Source organism: Kogia breviceps, chromosome 6 (assembly GCF_026419965.1).
Source record: "Kogia breviceps isolate mKogBre1 chromosome 6, mKogBre1 haplotype 1, whole genome shotgun sequence".
NCBI lineage: Eukaryota > Metazoa > Chordata > Mammalia > Artiodactyla > Physeteridae > Kogia > Kogia breviceps.
Genome location: NC_081315.1, coordinates 18,192,873 through 18,216,987, shown reverse-complemented (window position 1 = coordinate 18,216,987; position 24,115 = coordinate 18,192,873). Strand labels below are relative to the sequence as shown.

The window sequence follows — 24,115 nt, the reverse complement described above, 5'->3', positions numbered from 1 at the left end:
AAAAAATAAATTTTAAAAAATGCATCAATACCTCTTAGCAGTAAGTTGGATCCTAGCCTAAAAAGTTTATTCAGATATTAGTACTGCCTTTGCATTACTTGGATGAGCCTTCACCAACAGTTTAACTCAGTTTTTAAGATATGCCAAATAACATTTTCTAATAAAATTTAAAATGTTTCCATTTTTAAATCAAGAGTCAATGGACCTTGAGGGAGGAGATATGGGGATATGTGTATATGTATAGCTGATTCACTTTGTTATAAAGCAGAAACCAACACTCCATTGTAAAGCAATTATACTCCAATAAAGATGTTTAAAAAAAAAGATTCAATGGACCTTATTAAATAACATATATGGGGCCTGATTTGATATTTCTTACTAGAATAGTATGTATAGATTGTACCCTAGAAGAGTCTGTGTAATAAAGCATGGGTATATTGAAATTATTCCATTTGAATCCAAGGAACTACTAATATAATTTTCTTTGGTTTCCTGGCTAAGTTTATATCCATTATTACCAGAAAAATTTGCAGGGTGACAACCTACCACCAAAACCCTAGCTCTGTTCAGATCATTGAAAGTCTTCAATTTACTGTTTAGGTTTGTGCTCTTTGTCTATCCTAAATCCCTCTGAGAACGTGGCCACATGGGGAAGTTCACCTCCAGGAAATCATAGACGGGCTCTTTTGGGGATCTTAAAGGCACTGCATGCTGCATTATGTACCCAACCCCCTTTCACAAACTCTTCCAAACAGATGTGCTCCCCGTTAGTACCCATCAGAGAAATGCAAACTAAAACTACAATAAGATGCCACTCTAACAATGACTAGAAGAGCTTAAATTTTAAAACTGACAAAACCAAGTGTTGGCAAGGACATGGAGAAATTGGAACTCTCAAAAATTGATGGTGAGAATGTAAAATGGCACAACTTTACAGAAGTATTTGGCAGAACTCACTAAAGCTAAATGTATGTATTCTCTATAACCCAGCAATTCCATTCCTGGCTATATATCCAAAAGAAATGAGTGTTTATATCCATAAAAGACATGTACAAGAATGTTCATAGGCACGTTTTTCATAATAGTCAGAAACTGAAAAGAACCTAAATGCCCATCGAAAGTCGAAAGGGTATAGTGTGGTATAATTACACAATCGAATACTATACAGAAATGAGAATGAACTAACTGCGGGCAAAACAGGGTAAATCTCACAAACAAGCATGATGAAAGAATGCAGACATAACACACTGTGTAGTATAATATTTACAACTAAGTTTCCAAACAAATATGACAGCATTCACAAGTAAGCAAAACTAATCTGTAGTGGTAGCTAACAGGATAGTAGTTACCTAGGGGTATTGACTAGGAAGGAATATTGGAAAACTACATCTTCATCTGAGTGGTAGCTATGCAGGTGATATACATGTAAAATTCGTTGATTGTAGACTTAAGATTTGTGTACCATAAATATATACTTTAAAATATTTTTTATATTGACATCAAGGCAGACTGAAACAGCATGAAAAACACTGACCAGCTTAAACTGGTTTTGCCTCCTTAAATAGGCTGATAGATTAATCAGACTCAATTATTTTACACAGACAGCACCATGCACGTGCAAGACAGGTACCCACATCTCCAGGATGATCCTGGAACCAAGAATCTTCAGTCTACGGAACTTAAAGGAATGTGGCCACTCTTTACAAAGTGAGAAGGCCTTCAGTAAGGAAAATCTGGCTGCCTGCAGCACGGGTAGCTTATATGGACTGATTCAAAACTAGCCAATCAGCTTCCAAGTTTGAAATTCCCCTAACACCTTAAATTTCACCCCAATCCTGGATCAGGGAGACAGATTTGAGAGTTTTGCCTCCTGTCTCCTTGCCAGTCAATCTCACAAAAGCTCTTTCTTTTCTCAAAAGCTAGTGACATAGTATTGGCTTCTATGCTCATTGGGCAGCAAGCTCTTGCACTGTAACAAGACCTGCCTTGAAAAGAAAAAGGATCAAGATATCAGAACAACTAAACAGGAACCTGGGAACATCCAGAAGGCAGAAAAGAGTCTCAACTGCTGTGATTTGCAAGGAGCATAGAGGAAGAAGGAAGGAGGTCAGCAAAATCTGGGGTATCTCTGAGTAAACAAACAGGTAGAGGTTCTCTCTCTTTCTCTTCCTCTCTCCCTCCTTATCTCCTGCATTTCCCACTTGACTCTTTCTCCAACTACAGTGAGGAAAGGTAGAAGCATTGCTTTGGCTTCTGGGGATTCCTGAAACTTCTCACTCTGGTTTTGCATGAAGGGTTCAGCTTCAACCCTAATGGATTTGCAGGTCATGCCCTATTTAACACTCTAGAATAAAAGTCAAAATTAAAGGGTTTTTATAGTGAGTCCTTATATAGTCTTTCTAATTGTTACACCTTTTCAATTTGTTCATTACTTTATTTCAGCAGCAATGGACTATAAAAAGACATTACCTGCACCCTAACGCAAACAAAATCAGTATCATTTGGAGATGCTTATAGGAGTCACCTGAAAGAATTTTTTAATAATAAATAAATTTTAATAATAAATAAATTTAACACCATTTAGCGATTATTTCTATGGTATATCTTCACAGTGGCCAGTTTCAGTTGTCACTATAAGAAGGCTTTGAAATACTACTTTAAAAGTAGAGTGGGGGACTTCCCTGGTGGTGCAGTGGTTGAGAGTCCGCCTGCCGATACAGGGGACACAGGTTCGTGCCCCGGTCCGGGAAGATCCCACGTGCCGCGGAGCGGCTGGGCCCGTGAGCCATGGCCGCTGAGCCTGCGCGTCTGGAGCCTGCGCTCCGCAACGGGAGAGGCCACAGCAGTGAGAGGCCTGCGTACAGAAACAAAACAAAACAAAAAAAGCAGAGTGCGTATCATTGTGAAGGTAAAAAATGCACATTTACACGATGGTTCAAATTATTGTCGTAGTATTATCCAAATAGGTATTCATGGCTCAGGATCAAATTTTCAGAGTTATATCTCAAACAACATAGATTGAAATGAAGACTATGTCCTCTGGGAAAATGTAAGGAAAACTTGAAGTGGTTCTAGGGATGACAGAAATACTTACCAAGGTTCAAGTGAAGAATTTAGTTTATGGATTTTGGATTTTCTACATTGAAGAGTTTTAAAGTGCTTCATAAAATCATGAATCAGGAAAAAACAAACTTTGACCATTTTTACCTACATCCTTTAAAAGCTTATGTGTTCAAGTTTGGACAAAGAGATTGAATCTCAGGCAGTCATCTTGCAAGTGCATATAGTGTAAACTTGACACTTGAACTTAAAAGCGAAACAAGTATCTTATACACAGCTTAGTCATTTTACTGAATTCTAGTTTCACACTTTTGTCATCCTCACATCATGTTTCTGAATTTATAATCCCAGGAGAAATTGTGCTTTAAGCTAAATGCAATAAATACAGGTAACTATATTTAAGATTAAAAATACCACTTTAAAAGAATAGGAATATGTGGCTTGTGTTCAAATAATAATACAGTTAGAAAATGTGGTTGAGTTATCGGGTAAGGTAAGTTCTCACTGTGAACTAGTAATAAACCCATGTACCTGCTCTTGGAGCATCTTTGAATTTCTTAGGAAGGAGATAGATAATAATTCGGGGGAGAAATGTTAGTCAAACTAGTTAAGAAGTTTAAACCTATTTTACCACTCATTCTATGACTGCACATCTTACGTCTCTACATCTGTTTCCACATCTGTAAAATGGGAATCATGATAATACCCACCTCATAAGGCTTTTATCACAAGTGAATGCTAACATACTTGTAAAGCAGTTAGGAAAATACTGTACACGTGGCAGGAGCTCAATAGCTGAGCTCTTATACTTTAACCTTTTCCCTCCCGTTGACAATATTCACAGCCTTTTAATTTTTCCCCATAAAGGACTTTCTGTAATATAAAAAGTGGACACAGTAAAATACCATAGAAACCTAATAGAGAAGAAAATGGAAATGTAGAGAGAGACGAAAACAAGTTTATTTTAGGCAGAATACCGCATGTCATAGATGAGGCTGATGATGAGTTTAGCTCCGTCACAGTGGATCTGTAGGTGCCGACTCACACATCCAAGAAGCCAAATCGCTAGTGTGACAGGTTGCTTCCTTCTCTCCCTCCCACCACTGCATACAACACTCACTGACTTGAAACTTAGCTGAGGTGAGCGGTCATGCAATCCAAAGAAGTTACTCGTCCATCCAGAAGAGATCAAACTCACATCCCAGGAAAACATATAAGCAAAACTTTGCTTTAAAGGATTTGTAACAGGAAATTGAAGCTGCAGCAGCATACAAAACTGTAACTAAAAGAACTAAAAGCCAACTCCACTGACAAAGCATTGCAAGGCTACAGTGAACGAGTGAGATTCACATTCCCTGTTCCAGAAAGAACATGCAGGACATGCATTAATGTTTCCACAAATGTCCCATTCGTTTAGTCGGCAGGGGCTTGCTTTTACTCCAAATAACATTCTCCAGAAGTTCCTGGCTTCTTGTATCCCCTGTCTCACAGCAACATGAAGGAGCATCTCTCTATCCCTAGGAGAGGCAGTTACTTAGCATAAAGAAAGAGGAAACCGAAAGAACCTGCATGGCCAAGTATTTAGGCTAAGGACCAGGTTAACACCTGTTTAGACTCATTCTAAGAAACCGAGGGAAACACATGCCGTTTCATCTGGGTTTCATCATTGAGTGTCTTCATAATAAAGTCAAAGCTACCCAAAGAAGCAGTCTTCACAACATCAGAATCCAGCTGGATACTTTTGCCCTATTTAGAAAAGTTTTTGCAGCCAAGACTCTTAGGTAAGGTCTGAGACACCCCTCTCTTGCAAGCAAATTCTATATTTTGGGCTGGGAGTGGTACCTGGAGCGAGGTTCCGTTCAACCTGCTCATAAGTCAGTTGTAAAACTGCCGACCAGCAGCTGGAAAAGAGAACATGTTGACTGCACCATTTTGACTCAGCTGCTTCCAACCGGTTCTTCCAAAATTTCGTTACCAAGTAACACGTGCAACAAATATCCCTGAGCATTATACCAGTTTCCAAGACTCACCCCATCATTCAGCCTCTCACTGAGCTTCCCCCTTTCTGAACCTTGTCTTCTCCTCAGCCTGAGGTGGATTAAGGGCCAGAGTTGGGGGGAGAGGTTATTGTCAGTTACAGTACTTAAAACAAGCTGAAAGTTTAACGGTTTATCTGGGGGGCCCTATCAAAATGTCTCTGACTCCAAATCACTGCATTAAAATGTCACAGACGGGCTTCCCTGGTGGCGCAGTGGTTGAGACTCCGCCTGCCAATTCAGGGGACGCGGGTTCGTGCCCCGGTCCGGGAGGATCCCACGTGCCGCGGGGCGGCTGGGCCCGTGAGCCATGGCCGCTGCGCCTGCGCGTCCGGAGCCTGTGCTCCGCAACGGGGGAGGCCACAACAGCGAGAGGCCCGCGTACCGCAAAAAAACAAAAAACAAACAAACAAAAAATGTCACAGACTATGAACTCTTCAAAAACATTAAGAAAAACTTCTCCAGAGAAAATAGTAGTATTTCTCTTGATGGCTGCGAGTAATCAAAAGAGAATTAGTCCAATAAACACAGAGAATTTGTGCCCCCAAAGAGCTTTCCACCTTATCTTCATATATGTTCCATTCTGTTTATAAGAAAATGCTATAGGCTGCAAAGGTGGTACTCCAAGGAGCCTTAGAAATTCACAGGAGACTCCTAGGATCATGAAATAACCTGGTCTTTCATCTTGGGCTCATGGGCTACCTTAAGAACTTATTCCGTGGGCTCTACGCATGTGTATGAATCTTAGATTCCTTTACTTTGTGACTTTTATCATAACTCATAGCCGTGTAAGTATAATAGATAAAAAGGCAAGAGTGGGAAGTGAACTCTATATAAAATGCTTTTGTCTGTCAATTGCAGGTAATATATGGGGGCAGGTTTAGAAGGAATGACATCTCAGCGAGAAGAGAAAAGATAGCTAATTTCATTACCCTACTGTCACGGACCCAGTCGTGTTTTTCACTTTTCCTACTGCAAGGTTAAAGGAAGCCTGAGGACGGTCCCGCTGGGAGGCTCGTCTGAAAAAGAAAGGAAAAGAAAAGGGGAGTGGAGATGGGGTTGGGGAGGGGTATGCAACAAAAAACAAGGAAACAATCTGTGAACATGCATATCCCCTTAATCAAACCAAAGGCAGTGCCAACACATATATGTAACCATTACTGGAAACCATTACTTCTGTGTTATATATCTGGACAAATGTTAATAAGCCTCTTTCATTTAAAAAAATTGTCTCTTATTTGAAACAAGTACAGCACTTTTTTTTTTAACATCTTTATCGGAGTATAATTGCTTTACAATGGTGTGTTAGTTTCTGCTTTACAACAAAGTGAATCAGTTATACATATACATAGGTTCCCATATCTCTTCCTTCTTACAGAACTTTTTAAAACACAGATGTTGTAAGAATATTTAAATCACCTATTTGTTCCAAACCCATTCATCAGCTTTTCTAAATATTAGAATAATTACAATCTTCTCTCCAAAATATATAGGAAATCAAAATAGGAAGGGACTATCTGGGAATGTTAGGAATTCAGTAACATGTGACCTGATCCTTGAGCACTATTTCCAATTGCCGAAATATAAACGTAATATGCCGGTACTTTCCAATAGAACTTTCTACAAAGATGGAAGTGTCCTATGTCTGCACCATTGACTATAGTAGCCATAGCCACATGTGGCTATTGAATACTTGAAATGTAGATAGTACAACTGAGGAACTGAATTTTTATTTTTAATTCATTTAAATTTAAATGATCACATGCAGCTAGTGGCCATCATATTGGACAGTATAAATTATATAATTGTCTTGTTACTTTGCAGTTCTTTTCATGTTAATTAAAATTAGGAAAAAAAGTCCAAAATACAAGGGAAATGTACAAAAGTTTGTTATCTTTAATGCATACAAATTTTGAAAAATGAGCAGGAAAATAACAAAATCCAGTGGAAAAGTGGTCAGACTACATGAATAGGCCTTTTGCTGGAAAAAAATATTAAAATTACAATAGACATTTAAAAAGGAAAGCTTCACAACTGACAAAAAAGAGAAAAATGTAATGATACACTTTATGTTGTTATTCAAGTTGGCAAAGATTAACAAACAATTAAAAACAATATTCATAAGCCGATGAGCATTTATACTAGAGGGAACCCAGACGATTTTTCAGGATAGTTTGGTAATACATATGAAAAACTTTAGAAATGAGGATTGTCTGACCTGATAATTCCATTTTTATTTCTCCTCCAAAAAAAAAAAGAAAAAAATCACTAGTCAGATGCACAAAAAGATCTACATGAAAGGCTCTTCCCAACAGCAGCTAATGATAGTAAGGAAATAGAAAAAAGGACTAAACATAAAATAGTGAAATATTCAAGTAAATTAAGGTATATTATGTACATATTAATTGGAAAAACGTCTAGAAGAATACTCACCAAAATGTCAAAAGTAGTTTTTACTGTGCTATGGGATACAGGTGATTTGGGGTTTTTTCAATGTTTTCCTCATTAGGCCTAAATTATTTTGTAAGTCATAAACCATAAAATATATTTTTAAAATATGCTGGGGGAAATCTTGCTTTTGTAATGCTCTTCCCATCCCATTCCTGACAGTGGACTCCATCACTGAAAAAATGTAAAGATGTTTCAAATTGGCTTTTAATTGTATGGTCCCATGTAAGGAAGGTCTGGCTTACAAAATGCTGTTTAGGACAACACTTCTAAAACTTTAATGCACATACCAGTCACCCCAGGATCTTGTTATAATGAAGATTCTGCTTCGGCAGGGCTGGGTTATGACGTCAGATGCCACATTTCTAACAAGTGCCCACCTAGTGATGCCAGTGGTGTGTGTGTGAGGTCTTAGTCTCAGTAGCAAGGGTTTCAGCCAAATGCAGTTAAGCACCAACCACGCTTAGCCGCTCTAGAACCACGTCATTCCCTTCCTGATTCTCCAAGGTATTTCGTCCGTTGGCAGGTGAACTTGGTCAGAATATCCACTTCAAACTTCGTGTTGAAATGTGTTACCGAAATGGCTTCCTCTGCTGGTTCGCGTTTACTTTAAAGAGGGGTGGGATGGGGAGGGAGGGAGGGAGGGAGGGAGACGCAAGAGGGAAGAGATATGGGAACATATGTATATGTATAACTGATTCACTTTGTTATAAAGCAGAAACTAACACACCATTGTAAAGCAATTATACTCCAGTAAAGATGTTAAAAAAAAAACCCCAAAACCAAAAAACCAATGCAGACTTCTAGAGTAGTGGTTTGACCTGGCTACACGTTACAGCGACCTGGGGGGCTTTTCTGCACAGTTCAGTGGATCTGCAGCGAGGCATTAGTATGTTTCAAAAGCTTCTTCCCAGGGGACTTAAATATGTAGCCAAGTTTGTCACCCACTATTCTAGTGGGAAGAAAGAAAGCATCTGAGAAGGATGATCTCATCAATACACAGGCAATGGCAAATCCGTAGCTGTGCTCACTTCTCTCTCAGATAACCAAACACTTCTCAGGATCATAAGACACTCTGTACTTTAGCATTACCCCATAGAAACACAGTGCAAGCCATGTGTAATATTAAATGTCCTGATAGCCACATTAAAAGTTTTCGAAGAAATAAGTAAAATTAACTTAAATAATATATTTTATTTAACCCTATATATCCAACACATTATCATTCAATGCGTAATCAATATAAAGAATTGTTAGTGAGATATCTTACGTTCCTTTCTTCACATGAAATCTTGGAAATCCAGTGTGTATTTTTCAAGCACAGCACACCTCCATTCAGACGAACCACATTTCAAGTGCTCAGTGGCCTATGTGGCTAGTCATTGCCATATTGGACAATATCCCTTTAAAGAGTACTGTGGCAAAATTCTACCTTAGGGAGTTTCTACTTTTAAATAAATTGAGACTCATGAACCCAAAGCCAGTTCTCTGTTCTAAGAGACTTTGGACCTAACTTGTCCTGATTTTCTCCCACCATCTCCATGTAGAATGGAGTTTCTAACATCTCAGAGCCCATTTATTTCCATTCTCTAACCTTTAGAGTGTCAGGTGGAGTGTTCAAGTGTATGTTTCCAAAGTTATTCTTACATTCTCAAACTGTAAATATAATATGAAATATTTTTCTTTGAGAACTCGTCAGACCAATGTTATACAATCAGAATTATGAAAGCTGCCTGTGGAAAAATTTGCACACTGGATATGAACAAGTTGAATGAAATTTAAGCCAAAAATGGAATAAACAATAGGTAAGATGTATTTCTACTTTTAAATTTCAAATCAATGTGTCTCTTATGATCAAGAGCTCAAATTTTTAATAAACAGGTAATGCTAATATAGAGCACTGGTAATAAAAGTATTGATGTTCTGAATCTTGACCTAGAATGGTACATATTCTCCAATTTAGCTCTTTTAAAGCTAATCTATTGTTTGCTTACATTGTGTAGACTGTTTTTAAATGTATCAGACACATCATCTCCATCACTACTCTTGCTTCACCAGCAAGCTGAAAAAGAAGAGACGGTACCAAGACTTTAAGAGAGTTTACCTTATTTTTATTCTAGGGAAAAAGCACCCAAATCATAAGGTTTTGTATTTTCATACTTCCTGAAATGACAGCTCTAGAGTTTTGCTTTTGGTAGGCGTTGTCTTTCTCACCTAAACCAATGCATTGCCATCTCTTTTTTTTTTTTTTTTTTTTTTTTTTTCAGTACGTGGGCCTCTCACCGCTGTGGCCTCTCCCGTTGCAGAGCACAGGCTCCGCACGCACAGGCTCAGTCAGCAGCCATGGCTCACGGGCCCAGCCGCTCCGCGGCATGTGGGATCTTCCCGGACCGGGGCACGAACCCGCGTCCCCTGCATCGGCAGGCGGACTCTCAACCACTGCGCCACCAGGGAAGCCCCCATTACCACACCAGCTCCTGGGTAAAACCAAAAGGTAGCATAGGAAAAAAAGGGACTCAGTTAACTGCTTGATGCTAAAATCTTCTATGTACCTCGAGATACATAAATCTAACCAGCAAACCCCTCTCCAACCCCCTCCCCCAGTAGAATAAGCATCAGAGGAACAGAGACGTTACCTTTCAGGTATCTCTGGCCAACCATATGCTGAGCACTGGGGTACCCAGAGTGAGCGTAAAGATGTGCCACGTGGAAATGGAAGAAGCTCTGGGAATACAGCCAGATGTAAAGCAGAGAGATCATGCTTCCCTTTATGACCAGGAGCTGAAAAAAAAAAAAGGAATAAGAAAAGAAGTGTGGGGATATACTTCAGATATGGTTCATATGTGGGAGGAATGAGTATATTCTATGAGAAAGGCATTTCAGAATGAGATGTAATTTACTGTCACTAGTCTTTTGTTTTTTAGTCATTCAGAACTGTACTTTTTCTGGGTGATGTAATATAACTGGATTGGGTAATTAACTAGTATTAGATGCTGACCAATAGGAACTTGTTGTTTATAAAAGGGAAAAAAATGGAGGCAAAAACAAAAGAGGAAGTAGAAAAGAGAATTAGTATGTGTGCTATTCGGGCAGAAATATCGTGGAGGTGGCTAAGATGGGAGGGAGGTTGCTGCCCGGCTCTGCCACAGTCTGGAGAACCCACAGCCCTGGTCTGTTTTTCTGACACTTTCGGCTGCTTCTACAGGGGTAAAAGACCTATGGATGGCACTTTCAGCTTCCCCTCTGAAGAGGTCCAGGGGAGCCGGTAGACCTCCAGAAGATGAAGGAAGATGAGAACTCACAGTTTGCTAGGGCTGCCATAGCCAAATATGACAAACTGGATGGCTTACACAACAGAAATTAATTTTCTCACAACCTACAGCTAGATTTTCCAGATCAAGGTGTCAGCAGGGTTGGTTTTTTTCTAGGCCTTTCTCCTTGACTTATAAATAACTGTCTACTCCCTGTAAATTCACATCATCTTTCCTTTGTACATCTCTGTGTCCAAATTTCCTCTTCTTATAAGGACACCAGTCATATTGGATTAGGGCCCACCTTAATGACCTTATTTTAACTTAATTACCTCTGTTAAGACCCTGACTCCAAATAGTCACATTCTGAGGTACTGGGGGTTAAGATTTTAACATATGAATTTGATGGAGGGCAAAATCTAGCCCATACTGTACCCTAGGCTGACAGTCAGAGGATGCTTCCTAAAAGAGCTGGTGGATTAGCAGGAACTTTGACATCAATCTTTTTTTTTTTTTTTTTCCCACAGTGCTTCTTGCAGGATCTCAGTAGTTCCCCAACCAGAGATTGAACCCAGGCCACAGCAGTGAAAGCCCAGAATCCTAACAACTAGGCCACCAGGGAGCTCCCAACATCAATCTTCTCTAGCAGCTTGAACATGCTGCTCAGTTCTTTTCAAGAAACCCTTCTAAGTGAGGTCCTTTCCCATCAGAAGCTCGTACTTCAGCAATGCATTGATGCCCAAACAAATTTACGTTGACCAACAACCGAACCAGAATGGCCACTACTGTTTCCAGAAATATGGCAAACACCTTCTGAGATGTCAGTTCATGCAGGTGTCAGTGGCAGGGAGGGAACTCAGTCATGTGTGGCAGCCTTGAAATGAAGCAAGACCACAAAGTGCTCTACGAGCACGGACAGCTCAGGGGCCCCAGACCCATCTCTTGGCCACACTCAGCTGGCTTCTAAGGAGGAGCTCAGACTCTGAAAAAAATACAGGGGGACTGACATCTTCCCCTTCAGTTGTGATTCTACTTCTAGGAGAAGATAAAAATGCAGCTTCAAACCTAAAAACCCTATTCTCAAGTGCTGCCATGAAAGATAAAGATCTATTACTTACTCCAAGACCAAGAACTGCACTTAAAAGTAGACCTTGAGGGCTTCCCTGGTGGCACGGTGGTTAAGAATCCACCTGCCAATACAGGGGTACACGGGTTCGAGCCCTGGTCTGGGAAGATCCCACGTGCCACGGAGCAACTAAGCCCGTGTGCCACAACTACTGAGCCTGTGCGCCACAACTACTGAAGACCGCACGCCTAGAGCCTGTGTTTTGCAACAAGAGAAGCCCACACACCGCAACGAATAGTAGCCCCTGCTTGCTGCAAGTAGAGAAAGCCCATGCACAACAGTGAAGACCCAACGCAGCCAAAAATAAATAAATTAAATAAATTGGTAAAAAAAAAAAAAAAAAAGAACTTTGAAATTCAAGAGTTTTAGACAAACAAATCAGTTGGGGATTGAAAACTTGGAGAACAAGAGAAGGGGTTTTGCAGACTTTCACTCAGAATCATTATAATCATAAAACAAAGATCATTAAATATTTTTAATGGTCATATTGAAGATATGAGGGAAGAAAATAATTATCGTAGCATAATCCAATATAGACAAAATTGTAAATTATAACTGTACTTATAAACATACTTATAAGTCATTGATTACTCTAAAAATATTTCATAATCTGATTTCAGCTTTGACAACATTTCTCTTCCCTCATTAGGGAGTTGTTGGTTATTCATAACAATATATGGCAAAGTTTGTTTCAATCTTTGCACAAGTCTGTGTGTGTGTGAGTGTGTATGTGTGTGTGTGTGATGGTAGTGGTGTTCTTTGTTACTGAAGATTTGGGGGGAGTTGGTGTGTATGTTGGGAGATATTTTAATTATTTATCCTCTTTTTAGGGCATTCAAAATCATCTCTATTGATTCTGCTTTGTGAACAGATGATCTTTCACATATTTCTATATGTTACAAGGTTTCACAGAAGATGAGTGTCTGTATTGAAACTCCTCCAATCCTCTTTGAAATTATTTCATTTATTCAGTATTTATTTGAATGTGTCTGACACTGGTCTAATTACTGTAGATAAAATAGTGAACAAAACAAGCAAAATTCACTGGCCTATTGTAGCTTAAATTATAATTGGGGTGGAAAATGAGGGAACAGACAATAAACTAAATAAGTGAAACATGATGTATTGGAAGGTAATAAGTGCGATAGAGAAAGAAGAGAAGGAGGATAGGAAATGATGAGGCAAGGGGTACAAATTTCAAAAGGGTGGATGAAAATGGAGGGCAAAGAAAAGTAGAAAAGGAATGTGTGGTTGTGGCTCTGTTTTTTTTTTTTTTGGCCTCCCCCGTTGCGGAGCACAGGCTCCGGACGCGCAGGCCTAGCGGTCATGGCTCACGGGCTTAGTTGCTCCGCAGCATGTGGGATCTTCCTGGAGCAGGGCACGAACCCGTGTCTCCTGCATCGGCAGGCGAATTCTCAACCACTGCGCCACCAGGGAAGCCCTGTGGCTCTGTTTAATGAAGTGAAGCCTAGCGACTGTCACAGGACGCCTGGGAAGATCTGAGAGAGATGTATCAGCAAAAACACTCCCAGGGACAGAGATGGTACAAAATGAAAAGAGGTCACTGGACCCCCAATTTTCTACTTTCAGGAGCAGGCTACGAAAACTACTCACCTGCAAATACATGCTACCTGCCATGAAGAAAGGGAGGATGAATCAGAGAAAGAAACCAAGAGCTAAGAGGGTGGAGCCGGAAGCCTCAGAGGGTGGAGCCAGAAGCCTCAGAGGGTGGAGCCAGAAACCTCAGAGGGTGGAGCCAGAAGCTTCAGAGGGTGGAGCCAGAAACCTCAAAGGGTGGAGCCAGAAGCCTCAGAGGGTGGTTCCAAGCAGAGCTTGGAACCCAATCAAGGAACTTCCCATGTTTCCTGGCTGCACCTCAGAACTGCTATGGACTGAGAACTCCTTTGTGACTCCCATTTCCCCCCACCTTTTTTTTTTTTTTTTTTTTTTTTTTTTTGCGGTACGCGGGCCTCTCACTGTTGCGGCCTCTCCCGTTGCGGAGCACAGGCTCCGGACGCGTAGGCTCAGCGGACACGGCTCACGGGCCCAGCCGCTCCGCGGCATGTGGGATCCTCCCAGACCGGGGCACGAACCCGCGTCCCCTGCATCGGCAGGCGGACTCTCAACCACTGCGCCACCAGGGAAGCCCTTCCCCCCTTTTTGAACTGAAATGTCAACGGCAGGCTTCCTGTGCCGGTCCCACCATTGCATGTTGGGTGTATGGAGTCAGCTGACTTGTCTCTGTAGTCTCACGGGGCACAGGTAGAGAGAAACTATATTTAGGGAGCGGTGGTCTTGAGGAGCAGTATGTAGGGAGCCTAATTCACACCTAGGATCCAGAGCCACTGGAAGCTGGGAGAGAAGCATGGAATGGATTCTCCTTCAGGGCCTCCAGAAATAACCAAACCTGCCAGATAACTTGATCTCAGACTTCTGGCCTCCAGAGCTGTGACAGAATAAGTTTCTGTTGTTTTCAGTCACTCTGTTTGTGGTACTTTGTTACGTAGGAAATAAATACTCCCTCCAAAGCAAAGGTTAGGCAGGCTTACTGTCTGTTATAAAAGATCTGAATTCCCCCAAATCTGAATTCCCCCAAATCCTCGGCTGTAATTCAACCTGCTGCGTGTGCAGGTGTCACCTGACTCTCCTGACCTCACCCTCTGGGACTTGGGACTCCATAAACTGGTGCAAATACTGATACACTGGCTACTGCTGTTTCTGTAATAAACGGTCCTTTATCTCTGACCCAGCCGTCTCGCGGCTCTTGCCAGCATCCATGGAACTGTGGCAGGCTGATTTGTTAGCTTGTATACAGGTAAAATCTCAGACTCTATAGTTCTCAACAAGGCTGATAGAACTTACCAATGAATTGGACACGAAGAGTGAGAGAAATAGAAGAATCAAGGATAACCTCAAGGCTCATGACCTGAGCAAAAGGGTGAATAGTAGTTCTATTTCCTGAGCTGGGACAGACTGTGAAGGAAAGACGCATTTCATTCATTGTATTCTGTGTCCTGATTATACCCTGAACCTACCTACCGAAAGCTCCATATAGTTAAATCAGCACCAGTTAAATTAGTTCACTTACCTGTTCTAACACTCAGCCTACATTTCTTTATTTTTGTCTTCCAAACATCATGTTTGGACATTTGTTTGTTAAAATTCAAAAACAATTTATCTACATTATACTGATTAATAGCTATATCAAAGCTATTAATTCCATTTAAAAAAACAAGGTTTGTCAGCTGTAATTTTGTTCGGGAGCATTGCTGGCTCTTCATGATCACTAATTCATTGGCCTAAGCATTTAAAACTCATGCCTTAATACCCCTCTTTCTGATTACTCTGATCACTAAATATCACAATCGATAAATCAGAAATTCACTTAAAGTTGCTGTGGGCAAGTGGCTTTGGCTTTTCTACCTTCTTCAGGGTTGTTAGCTGCCAATGAGTTGTGCTGGTTTGAGATCCAGTAAGGATAGATCATGTTACATTCAAAAACTGGGCTATTAAGACTCCAGCTGTAGGAATTCTGTGAATTATCAAATACCTTGTTGCGATCTCCCTTTCCTCTTCTCATCTTTCCTTCATCTTCCCGCCTTTGCTTCCCTGCCCTCCCATCCTTTGCCACCCTGGAGAAGTCAGTGAGTCCAGAGTCCAAGCAGGTCCAGGGGTAAGGGGGTAGATACAAAGGAGGCTACTGCGTGGCTGGAAAATTGATTACAATGAGAAAACACTGTAGCATTGAGCATAAAGGGAAACATAGTAAAGATAATGAAAATGACATTTCTTACTATGCAAGAAGGAATTTACATCATATAAAGAGCCTGCTGGAAAGAATTCCAAGGCATAGGATGAAACCGAAAATTTCAACTTGAATTCAAATTTAAACACACGCACGCACAAACACACACACAGAGTTAGCTATAATTGTATGCATGTGTAGACACCATGTGTATGCATATATACACATAAACTTCGAGCTCTCTTCACTGAAAAGCCCTGGATGCAATGACACCTCAGTAGCAAGAGCAGCCGAATTTTTATTTCTAAATATTATCGTCCGAAAGAAACCAGAGGTCCTTTAAGAAATGGCTGATTCCATGGCTGAAATACGGAATGAACAAAATATGCCTGGAGCATATTGTCATCCCTAAAAGTAATGTGCAGCAGATGATGGGGACATGTCAAAAGGATACGGAAGACAGCTTGAGGGAGCTTCCACTGGCCAAATCTGGGACAGTTTCTGCATCATAATCAATAATGAGATTATCAGATTTGAAACAACTAAATAAAATTGGAGTCCACACTGAAACAAACCAACCAAAGGCAGAAAGGAAAGCTCTTCCTTACAGTAGAATGTCAACCAATAAATGTAAAAGGAATGACGTAAATAAGGAATCACCATTTGGCAGCCCTCAGTATGATGGTTGATTGAGGTAGGAGTTATGAATGAATACTAAGGCTGATGTGGGAAACTTGATGAGGAACAGGGTATTAGTGTAAAATCTTAGAATCCCTGCCTACGAGTGTGAATTGGTTATTAAAGGAAAATTGAGGACACTACAATGGAAATCTGGTAGACACAAACATAAGCTCCGAAGGTGGAACAGATCAACATTGTGTGACCCTTGACACGAGGCACTAAGAAGAACACATCATCATTTCTGTGATATTCCTGACGAGGAAGCATGGCTTGTGTCTGGTCATGAAGGAACATCAGACATACTCAGGTTTAGGGTCATCCTGTAGAATAAAAGTCACATATTCTTTACAACTCAGGGTCTTGAGAGATAGTGCAAGACTAAAACTGTCCCTAGATTGAAGGACTCTGAAGACACCTGACCACTAAATGTAATGCAATTTCTAGGACAAAATACTAGACCAAAAAGGGAAAAGAAACACTGCTGGGATGGTTGACAAAATGTGAATGAAGTCTGTGGACTCTCTGGTCATGTTCTATCAATGCTGAGTTTCTCGTTGGCTGAATTATCTGTTGTTACAGTAGCAGAATATTCCAGTTTGGGGAAGGTATAGCTGGAGTATTTAGGGGGTGATGAATTTAGGGAGCATCAATTCAACGGGGGAGAAAGAAAGAGAACAAATGTAGTGAAAAGTTAACTGACACCCACCCAGATGATGAGAATACAAGAGTTTTCAGTCTATCCTGATGACATTTCTGTAGATCTGAAACTAGTTCAAAAAATATTTTTAACATAAGAAACAGTATCACGACTCTTTATATATATATATATATATATATATATATATATATATATATATATATATAGTTTATTAATCTCATCTGTAAGCTTTTTCTGTTCCTAGGTGTGTAATTCATTTGGACCCAAAAGATATACAGGCTAACCTATTAAGAACATCTAGGCCATTTCCCATAATCCGTATAACCAAATGGCAATACTGATAAAGAAATAAAAGTCAAATTTATCACTCTCATCTGTAATGTTATGCCATCAGCTCAAAGCAGTGAGTCTATGCCTTTCCCCCAAATAAATCTACAACCATCTTTATTCCTTTCCAGTTTTAAGGAGTCTCCATTTTCTTCTTGGAGACACATTAATGTTATTTTCTTATATTTGCCCTTTATTGATTGATGCTTAAATTTTTCACATGCCCTCCTTTTATCTGTGTTCACAGACAGAGGCACCATGTAAACATCAATCTTCTGAGAGAATGCTTTATCTTCTTCCTCTTTTGGATGATTTGTTCGTTAAAAAAAAAAAATGAGCCAGGCACTATGCTAGATATCAGGCAGTGATCAAAACCAAAACAAGAATGAAAACACATATGGCTTAAATTATATGGGAGATAAATGCTAACAATAAAATAATAAAATATGCAAGTAAAATTACAACTGTGGTAAGTACTAGAATGAAACCATATAGTAAGGAGGTTCAGTTCTTCATTTCTTTGTATCAAAGAGGAAGGGTTAGTTTTGGGAAGATGAAGCTAGAGAAGGAGACAGAGGGCAAATTATGACAACTTTTGATCAAAGGCCATGTTAAGGATTTTGGTCTCCATTTTAAGAGCAATAGGAAATCTCTGGCGTGTTCATGTATATGGGGTAGGGGGAGATAATGCGTTGGGGGGAATGTGATCATTTTGAGTTTCAAAACTAGGTACTAAATACAGTATATATAGAACTGCAGCTGCCAAAGTGAAGTACACAACGTGTTCCACTGGGAAGCAAGGAAAATATTTGAGCTTATGTTAACATGTTATATTAAAAACTGAAGCTCTACTGATATTCAGTCCAGGGATTCGCTTAGCCTATATGTCAGGTGATCATATGTCTTTTGGGGGCGTAGAGACAAGCCGAGGAAAGCAGGACTGTTCCACAGCGTTGCCTGGGGAGCCCTCATCATTCACGCACTTCCACGCATTGGCTGTGTCTCAGTTCGTGTATGTATGAGTTTATGGACATAATGCTAGTTTAACTGAAATACCATTCATAAAGTGGACACAATTTACAAAAGACTCTTGTAAAGAAACCTGGGATGAAGTGAATGCTAATTGCAAGGCTTAATGACCAAAAACTTGCCCTGGGTTTCTGACTTTCAGTGACTGCTCTCCCTGGAATAAGAGGACCAGGTTAGGATGTGCAGAGGGGAGAGGGGGCAGGGGTGCTTTACGTTTGTTTGGCAAAACAAAATAAAATGTATTGGGGTTTCCCTGAGGGCGCAGTGGTTGAGAATCTGCCTGCCAATGCAGGGGACACGGGTTCAAGCCCTGGCCTGGGAAGATCCCACATGCCGCGGAGCAACTAAGCCCGTGCGCCACAGCTGCTAAGCCTGCGCGTCTGGAGCCTGTGCAACAAGAGAGGCCCGCGCACCGCGATGAAGAGTGGCCCCCGTTCGTCGCGACTAGAGAAAGCCCTCGCACAGAAACGAAGACCCAACACAGCCAAAAATAAATAAATTTCTTATTAAAAATAATAATAAAATGTATTTATTTATAAATAAATTTATTTATTCATAAATATATTTGTAAATAAATTTATTTATTTATAAAGTTGGTAATTTAGGTTTTATAGGCTTTAATGAAATCTTATCTTTAAATATCAAAATTTCAATTTTTGAAATTCTCATATCCCTTGTAATCTGTCTTCCCCTGTTGTCAATATTGAAATTCTATAGTTACTCTGATGTTTTTAAAGTTATCCTTTCTAAAGTTAAGGGCAGATGTTTTCAATCCGGGTTGTTAGAAGAGAATTTCACGGTATTTTTTTTTCACGAGTAAATGTATTAATGACTTTTTATATGGGTACTTGTTTAAAAGAGGCATTTGAAAAGAAAAAAATAAAAGGCATTTGAAATCAGCTGCTTCACTTTTTAAAGTATGAAATTTTTAAACACACAGAAAATAAATTAGATACCCATGCACCCACCAGCCATATTTGGTAGATTTCTATTTTGCCATATTCACTCCGGATTTTTTTTTTAATAATTAAAGCATTGTAGAAATAAAAACACACTCATCCTTATCTCTTCCTAGAGGTAACCACTAAGCTAGCATTAAGGGAGCAACGTTCTACTGGATGTTTTCAAGCGAGAATGGGCTGAAGTTACCTACATCAACAGGTATAAATCCTAGAAATCAACGTTAAGGAGAAAAAGGAAGTTCCAAGTTATTTCAGGATTTCATAATTGAATGAAAAGACTATTTACCTACAATAATATTGCTAAAACTAACCAAAACATCAAGTTGCTTTACTCTAGGTTGGAATTTTTTTAAGCGATATGGTGTGTGTTTATATCAACAAGGATCAGAAGCCAGAGATTATTTTCATATTGCAGTTTGCTTGGTGGAGATCTATTAAAACACAAAAATTCATTAAGGGAGAAACTAGTTTTAACTGGATCCTTAGTGATGAAAGACTGAAATCAACATTTCAGTCCCCAACTATGATCATTTCTATAAATTTGAGGATGTAATTTGTGATACACCCTGTGGTTACGAAGATAAATATATGACCTAGACCTTGCTTTCAAGCATTTCAAAGTTGTAGAGCAGAGATACAAGCGAGTCGCAAAACAGAACAATAAGCTCTTTTATAAAGATGCAGAATGTACAAAGTTTCAGGGGAGAAGAGAGGATGGTACCTAATTCTGCCTAGCGGATTTCTTCCAAAGGTTGTGTCACTGATATGACCAACATTTTCTGGCCGGGAGAAGAGTTAGCACATAAAATTGCAAAGTTCTTCTTTAACTGGTTTTGAGGCACAGAGAAGAGCCCTGTATCGGGTATAGGATGCTCCTGGCATTCAAAGTAGGGCTTAAACATCATCCCCTCAGTTTTGTGTTACAGATACACAAGTAGATGAGCCCTCAGGTTTTGTGTAAGGGAAGTGAATAATTTTTGTACGGAAATGAGCCACATCAGGAATGACCACTAAGGCTTATTATTCCTTTATGACTAAAATATATATTTTAGTATTAATTAAGTATACATCAATTTTATTCTCAATCCTTAGCTTCAAAATAAATTAGAAACCGTGATATGTGCAGTTGGATATATTTCATATTAAGCACCTAAAACCCTTGTAACTCTCAATCATACAATCCCTATTTGGGTGTATCAGGGCACCCAAGCATCTGATGAACATTTTAAAGAGTACATACAAATTATTAGTGCCCCCCACACTGTAGGCCTTGCAAAATAACAATTATTTATTATCTTTATAGTCATACAGCCCTGAAGGTTGAGCACGAAAAACAGGGTCAGGAAAGCCTTCCAGATGAAAGAAATTCACACATAGGATGGAACTGTCAACACACGTAACATGCAGCAGACAGACCTGGATTCTTGTTCTGCTTCTGCCGTTTATTAGATAGGTGACTTCGCTGAGTTATTTACGCCGTCTGAGCTGCCTTTACTGCAATGATTAAGTGCGCAGGATAGTGTTAGAAACGTAGAGTGTAGATTTGAAACTTAAATGAGATGCCGCACAAAGCCCTCAGCACAGCGCCTGCCCCAGAGTGAGCGCTCAGTAATCAACCTCTCCTCCTCGGGGAAACTGGAGGGGAGGAAACAGGTTTTCTCAACCCTCTCCGAGCCCCTGGCTGGATCTAAAAATTAAGCTGACAAAGACAGGTTAACAGGAGGAAAGCATACATACTTATTTAATATACGTTTAAACATGTGGGAGCATTCATAAGGAAATGAAGACCTCCAGAAAAAACGATTAAGCCTGAGTGTTCTTTCTCTCTCTCTCTCTCTCTCTCTCTCTCTCTCTCTCTCTCTCTCTCTCTCTCTCTCTCTCTCTCTCTCACACACACACACACACACACACACACACACACACACACACACACTGTATTTAATTTTACAAGAGAGAAATAAACTGACACCAAGCATTGTAAATGGATGACCACAGCAGAAGTAACGATGATTGCAATTACCAAAGCCTGAGTGTTCTTATTGCGAGGTTTGATGAGGAGTGGACAGTTGTGGAGAAACGTGGTAAGACAAAGGAGTAACTGGGAGGAACTGAGCAAGGCCCACTGATTCAAATTCTTCTTGGTGTCTCTCCATCTTGGAGATAAGGATGCTCCTTTCCTGTGGGTAAGGGGAGGCACCTCTCACGTGACGGTCTTATTACCTGCTTCAGGAGAGGAAAGTGAGGGAAGGTCAAAGAAACCTTCCTGCTTCTACTGTTTTCTCAAACTCTTTCAGCTTAAAATACTCAATATGCCAAGGTGCCATATTTTAGGGTAGCCTATCCTGAACCCCATCAATGCTAAGTACTCGTTCCTGGAACCCTCTCTTCTCCTGATACATATGCGATCGTCTTCTCTTGCTGCCCCTAAATGTCCACACTCCCTCAGATTCCATCAGCAAACCTCCTCTGAACTCTATTCAACTAGATACTTTCCTCCCATAACCTCAACTCACAGGGCTTCAACTCATACCTACGTGTGAATGACACCCTAATGTCTATTTCCAGAGCAAACCTCCCTTCTGAGCTCCTGATTCAAGTCCCCACTTAAAACATCCCACAGGCCAATAAAATACAACTTGTCCAAAATCAAATTCCCTATCTTCTCCCGCACAACTCACCTCCTCGTCACTTCCCTTACATTCAATCAGTTCCAAGTCCTGTGTGATCAGACCCCTCGTCTCTTGTGTGACCACTCTTCTTTTTCCCCAGCTGTCACAGACTCACTTCGGCCTCCGCCATCTCACCTGAACCAAGACTGAGCTCCTCTCCAGGCCGAGCCTTGAGCCCTCCAGTGCATTCTGCAGACCACAGTGCGTGAGAGGCTCCTCCTTTCCTTCCAGAGCGACAGGTACTCACCTCTGTTGCAGTATCAGTGATACCTGCCCTCCCACACACATAAACCCCCATTTTATAGGCTCCACAAAGGAAAGGTTGTTTTGCTTATTTTCATTTTTATTTGCATTCCTGCCTCCCAGCTACCTGCCTCATACACTGTAGCTCCTTTTAATAGCTGAATGAATGGGTTTGAGTGGAGCTGAACTTGAACTTAATTTATGAAATGTACTGGTTATTTCTAGCTTGAGGACATTCCAGTTGAGGACATTCAAGTATTTATTGAGAAATATGAAAACATAAAATAGATTTGGTAATTTATAAAATGAAAATTTTTAACAATACAAAAAGTTATAAATAAATAACCTGGGGTAACTGCTTGAATTTGCCTTTACAGTGCCGCAGTGGTTGCTATGTCCAACTTGACAGTCAGGCTCACAAGCCACAGATAGGATTTAGTCTAACAGTATGTTTGCTCAGCTTTATGGAGGGAAATGGGACAGGAAATACAGTAAGTATAGTCTCTGCATCTCATCCGGGGGCCCAGAAGCCCCCCCCCTCAGCCACAGCTCGTAGGGCTGCCACAGAGCAGGTGTGTGTGGTCACCGGGCCTCCGTGAAGCCGCCCTCAACTTCCCACCTATCTTTTTTTTTTTTTTTTTTTTTTTGTGGTACACGGGCCTCTCACTGTTGTGGCCTCTCCCGTTGCGGAGCACAGGCTCCGGACGCGCAGGCTCAGCGGCCATGGCTCACGGGCCCAGCCGCTCCGCGACATGTGGGATCCTCCCGGACCGGGGCACGAACCCGCGTCCCCTGCATCGGCAGGCGGACTCTCAACCGCTGCGCCACCAGGGAAGCCCCCCACCTATCTTTTAAACTGTTCCAGCCGTGTCAGCCTAAGGTCTGCATCCTGACTCACAAAAGCCTCAACCCAGGGGCAGCTGCACAGACCAAGGGTAAAGAAAGCGAAATAGACACAACATTCCACATTTTATCTTCACTCTGAAGTAGCCAAGGAACTAGTAACTGTGAGAGGACATTCCTAGGCAGGCCTGGATCAGCCCCAGCTTGCTGTTAACCCTTTACTCACGGCCTACTGCCCTTTCACAGCCTCAGCTTTAATAAGTAACTGAGCAGCAGGTAAGTTGGGAGGGAAAAGTTACTCTTGAATTGTAAGGTCACAAAACTTACGACTTCTCCGATTAAGTGCGCGTCTCCTTCTCTCATGGCTGCTACGTGTCTCCTACATTATCCAACATATTCGTTCTTCCTGTGAGTATTTAGCCCAGGAGGAACCGGAGGCGTTCGGCACGTACTTCCTGAATGACAGATCTGGTGTTCATGTTGGAAGAGGAAACGCTGATAGCAGCGCCTGTAATCCACATGTGTGTGTCTCTGCGGCCGAAAAGACTGCCCTGGTTCACATCAGGGCAGTGAAATCTTGGGGGAACACATAAGGAATATTGAAAGCCACTGTTAGCTAAAAGAGAACCACAGTACAGGAGCATGCATTCTTGAATGCCCCTTGAATCATAATTATCGGGGAAGAAGGCTAAAAAAAAATGAAGTTCAAACTAGGATGAAATTTGGCATTTTCTTCTCTTAGCTATAAATTAATTCTAATGACTGTAGTGTTTTTTAAATCAGATCAGTAGTAAAAAGGACATGTGTGTATTTTTTCTGTTGGGTGCTTTTATGGCCAAGAGAGTGCCACTGATATTTGGGAGCAGTTTAATGTTAGGGACAAGGTAGAAATTTCATTCAAGGGATTTATTTGGGGGTTTTTTTCCTCCCCCTTGGGAACTGAAATCATTTCCCTATCCTAAATTTTGTGGATGCATTTCTAGACTATTTAATAGGTATTTAGTCAGGCAGCCTCACAGAAGTTTTCTTGTAAGGTA

At 40.7% G+C, this 24,115-nt stretch overlaps 1 pseudogene; it reads right to left on the bottom strand.

Annotated features, from left to right (window-relative positions):
• Positions 1 to 4,445: 4,445 nt before the first annotated feature.
• Positions 4,446 to 23,485, bottom strand: LOC131758823 (secretory immunoglobulin A-binding protein EsiB-like; annotated as a pseudogene).
• Between the last annotated feature and the right edge of the window lie 630 nt (positions 23,486 to 24,115).